Source organism: Rhincodon typus, chromosome 3 (assembly GCF_021869965.1).
Source record: "Rhincodon typus isolate 14 chromosome 3, sRhiTyp1.1, whole genome shotgun sequence".
NCBI classification, from domain to species: Eukaryota; Metazoa; Chordata; class Chondrichthyes; order Orectolobiformes; family Rhincodontidae; genus Rhincodon; species Rhincodon typus.
The window spans coordinates 123,536,661-123,541,974 of NC_063334.1; positions in this window are offsets into that span (position 1 = coordinate 123,536,661).

The window sequence follows — 5,314 nt, forward strand, 5'->3', positions numbered from 1 at the left end:
CCTTTCTGTTAACCAATTTTCTCAATCCATGCAAAGTACTTTAACTTTGATCACTGACCCCTTCTGAGAGACCTCATCAAAAGCCTTCTGAAAATTCAAATACACTACATCTGCTAGCTCTCCCTCATCTAATCTGTTACTTACATCCTCAAAAACTCCCATTACACATGATTCACCTTTCATAAATCCATCAAATTCCTTTCATGCTTTCCAAGTGTTGTTATCACATCTTCTGTAGTAGACTCCAGCAATTTTTTCTTTTTTTTTGTGGGGGGTCTCTCGGTGGAGCTTCCCCCGGTGGAGGGCAGCAAGGTGCTGGGCGGAGGCATCTTGATGCAGCGTCTGGCAGTGGAATCTCTTAACCCGGGTCAAAAAAAAGGGGCAGCGCGGTGGTTAGCACTGTTGCCTCACAGCGCCAGGGACCCGGGTTCGATTCCAGCCTCCAGCAACTGTCTGTGCAGAGTTTGCACATTATTCCTGTGTCTGCGTGGGTTTCCTCGGGGTGCTCCGGTTTCCTCCCACAGTCCAAAGATGTGCAGGCTAGGTGGATTGGCCATGCTAAATTGCCCATAGTGTTCAGGGGTGTGTGGGTTATAGGGGGATGGGTCTGGGTGGGATGCTCCAAGCATCGGTGTGGATTTGTTGGGCCAAAGGGCCTGTTTCCACACAGTAGGGATTCTATGATTCTATGATTTTCTCTTACAACTGATATTAGGTTTTCTGGTTTGTAATTCTGTATCTTTCCCTGCCCTTTTTAAATAGACAGGTTACATTTGCCATCCTCCCAATCTGTAGGAACTGCTCCAGGGTCCACAGAATTTTGGAAGATGACCAATACATCCAATATTTCCAGGGCCTTTAGTTCTCTGGCATGTAGATTATCAGACTCTGGTGACTTGTCAGTCTTTAACCACATTTTCTTACTGATACAGATTTGCTTCAATTCCACCCTCTCACTAGACCCTTAGTTCCCTAATTTCTTGAAGTTTATTTGTCCCAACTTTTATGAAGACACAACCAAAGTGTGTTCAATTTTTCTGCCATTTCTTTGTTCCTAATTATAATTTCTCCAGTTTCTGACTGTAAGGGATCTACATTTGTCTTAATTAATATTGTCTCTTCACACGTTTATAGAAATTACCATTAAAACCCATCTGGTTCACTAATGCCCTTCACGGAGGGAAATCTGCTGTCGTTCCCTGGTTGGCCTGCACACGACTCCAGATCCAAAGCAACGTGGTTGACTGTTAACTGCCCACTAAATGGCTGAGCACGATGCTCATTTCAAGCGCAAGGAGGGATGTTGGCTTTGTGAGTGTAGTCTGTGTCTCATGAAGGAACTATTTTCACCCAGTGACAGTGAAGGAACAGTGATATATTTCCAAGTCAGGATGATGAGTGACTTGGAGGGGAACTTGCAATTGGTGGTGTTCCCATGTATCTGCTGCCATTATATTTCTAGATGGAAGTGATTGTAAGTTTGGAATTTATTTGTGGACACCTTGTATTCAAGACCTCTCATTCTGGTTTCCCTGATAACAATTCTCAACTTTGTACCCTATTGAACCTTTCCATAACCTTCACTTTGTTTCTCAGTTCAAGCTGTAGCTTCCTGTTCTTCAGATGAAAGTGATCTAGGCTCTTCAATATTTCCTGAGAGATTGGAAGTCTACAGCCCCTCCTCATGTCCAAAGATGGTGAGACATTCAAGAGAGTCCATTATTACACTTCCTGGGTCTTTAAGCAACCCGAGGTGATGCAGCAAGTGCAGACCTAACAGGCGATGACTTAACTCAACATTGTAACGTCAGAATAAACATCAACCATAAGCCATGACTGTTCCTGGATAGAGACTGTAAATAGCTCTAGTGAGAGGCATGTACACCTGAAACTGATCGACGCTAATAATTAATAACTCTTCCTGCATTATTTAAGAGATTTGAGGAATTATCCATAAGCTGTGCTCTCGTTGTTTTGTCAAACACTACGGTACACAGACTATTTGGCCCGCAGGCCCTCTGCTGGCTTTTTGAAAACTTGCCAGTTGACCTTGGTTGCTTTTTGCTTATAAAAGATCCTTTCAGGAGACCCAGGTTCAAGTCCCAGCTACGCTGGGGGTATGTAATAACATCTCTGAACAGGTTGATTCGAAAATGTCTGTGCAAGGTCGTTTTCATGGGCTGTGGGGAAACAGCTTTTTCAAAGAGTGCACAGATGCATAATGGACCGAAGCAAACCTGATTTTTAAAATCAGCCTATTCAGGCACACAGCTAGGATGGCTCGGACTTGAACTCAGCTCATCCGCCTTACAACACAACAAACAGCCCTTATTCAAAGATCTGTAGCATATACTTAATTCCCTTTTGAAACTTACTACTGAATTTGCTTCCTTTTGTAGTTCAACCTGCAAAATAAAAGCAGCTAATTAGCTTGCTACTTAACATGAATGAGAATAGTGGTCTGGTGGAGATATTTAAGATGATCAAAGGGGTTGAGCAATTACTGTGCGTCAGGCTTCATGGTTGAGGAAATAGATCATATTCCTGATGTTCCTGGGAATAATTCCTTGGGAAATGATACTGGTCTGAATGACTGATAAATTCACAGGATTGGATAGATCCCATCTCGAGGTTTGAAAGGAAGCAAGTGAGAAAATTATATATGATTTAGCCGTAATTATGGATCATGAAGTTATCATTGTTTGTTGCAAAGAGCCCCATTGAGTTCACTAATACCCTAATTTGGGCTCTTGCAGTGCAGTGGTGGTGTCCCTATCTCTGAGCCAGAAAATCCAGGTTCAAGTTCCACCTGCTCCAGAGGTGTGTCATAAGATCTCTGCACAGGTTGATTCGAAAATATCTTCACTAGTGCCCTACAGGGACGTAGTGGGATGGATATCTAACAAGTCAAAATACAGAAGGGAGATAGAGGGCTTGGTGATGTGGTGCAATCAAAACAATCTGTCTCTGAACATTGGCAAAACTAAACAACTGATCATTGACTTCAGAAAGAAAGGGGGAGAACACGGCCCCATCTACATAAACGGAGCTGAGGTTGAGAGTGTGAAGAGCATCAAGTTCCTCAGAGTGACGATAACCGACAACTTGTGCTGGACATCCCCCATAAATGTGACAGTCAAGAAAGTACAACAACGCATCTTCTTCCTCAGGCAGCTCAGGAAATTTGGCATGTCCATTAGATCCCTCACCAAGTTCTATAGCTGTACGGTTGAAAGCATACTGTCTGGGTGCATAATGGCCTGTATGGTAACTGCTCTGCCCAGGACCGTTAAGAGACTGCAGAATGTGGTGTGCACGGCCCAGACAATCACAGAAGCCAACCTTCCATCCATGAAGTCTATTTACACGGCTCGCTGCCGCAGAAAGGTGGCCAACGTCATCAAAGACCCATTGCACCCGGTAGTGACCTCCTACAACCTCTTCCATCAGGCAGAAGATACAGAAACCTGAACACACGCACAAGCAGGTTCAGGAACAGCTTCTTTCCAGCTGTTATCAGACTGTTGAATAGACTCTAGTCTCAAATAATGTAACCTGTATGCCTCTAAGTCTTTTTGATCTGTACATCCTTTGCTTGCTGTCATCTGCCTGTACCGCTCGTAAACAAAGCTTTTCACTGTATTTCGGTACACATGACAATAAATCAATCAATCAATCTGCCATCCTTACCTGGTCTGATCAAAGGTGACTCAAAAGCTACGATGATGAAATAAAACCATAAGAAATAGGAACAGGTGTAGGCCATTTGGCCCTTTTAGTCTGTTCTATCATTTGATAGGATCATGGCTGATTGACTTTTTTTTTATTTGGCCTATTTTTCTAATCAGCCTGTTCAGAGATGATATTGCACACCTCCGGAGCAGTTGGGACTTGAACCTGGGGACACTACCTCTCCATCACAAGAGGGCTCCTTGATTGACTGTTAACTGCCCTCTGATAATGGCCCAGCAAGCCACTCGAGTCAAGGATTGTTAGATAATAAATGATGAGCCAGCCAGTGAACTCACATCTCACGAATGACTAAAGATCAATAAATTCTCATTCTGGAGTTGAAGAAAGGGGAGAGACAGAGTTAAAGCAGGAAATTATAAACCTGCTAGCCTGATGCCTGTAACAAGTACGTATTTTGAACCTGTAATTAAGCTCAGGCTGACTGAGCACTTGAGAAATTTGAGCTCATTAGTGAGAACAACATGGATTTGTAAAGGGTTTGGACAATACTTACATTCTCTGGCAGTAAATCAGATTAGTTAACTGAAGCACTAGACAGGGAAATGGCTTTAATTGATTGATTAGTTGATTGAAATAATTTAATTGATGCAGGATTTGGAGGGTATTCAATGAAGTGTCACACAAACAACTGCAGAATGAAAGTAGACCTTGTGGAGAAGCAGTGGAGTGGATTGTAGGTTTGTTAGGCTGTATACTATTAGGGAAAATGTGATGATGAGGATATCCTTGATTTGGTCTTGTCCCACAAAAGGCTGTGCGATGCTGTTAAATATCCATCAGTTATATATCATGGATAGAGGACTGCACAGCGAAATGTACTGATAGCACTAAAGTTGTGGTATTGAAAGAGGCTGTGTAGGTTGGACCGTAACATGACAAAGGGACATTGATAGATTAAAATGGAAGGGAAAACTATGGTTATTTCATTCGAATGCATGTGTGTGAGGTCATCTATTTTGCAGTAAGAACGGTTCGAAACAAGTATATTGTTAAAAAGTGAAACAGCAGAGTTTGAAGAGATTTAGCAGTCAATGTAAACATCATTAAAATGTGGGAGTCAGGTTCAAAAATAACCAACAAGGTTAATGGAATGTGAAGCTTCATATTGCTGGAATACAAAGGGGAGGGGAATTTACAGCAGCCAGACAAAGCTCTGGTTAAAACATTGTGTACAATCTCCTCTGAGACAATAGATGGGCCTTGAACAGGGTGTCATTCTATTAACAGCATGCTACTGCAGCCCCAAATGTTAGATTGTGAGAATAGGTTATGTAGACCAGTCTAGTTCTTGACTTAGATGGTCTCATAGTGTGCTGTCAACATTCATACTGACTCTTTGAATTGCAGTCCCTTACTGTCATTCTCCTGCCTATTTACTGGAGCCCTATACATTCTTACTGAATGAATATCTGAAAATCTTGAATGAACCTGCCTCCCCCACACTCTCAGACAGTACATTCTAGACCCTGACCACTCGGGTAAACCTGCCTCTCCCCACATTCTCAGACAGTACATTCCAGACCCTAACCACTCGAGTGAACCTGCCTCCCCCCACACTCTC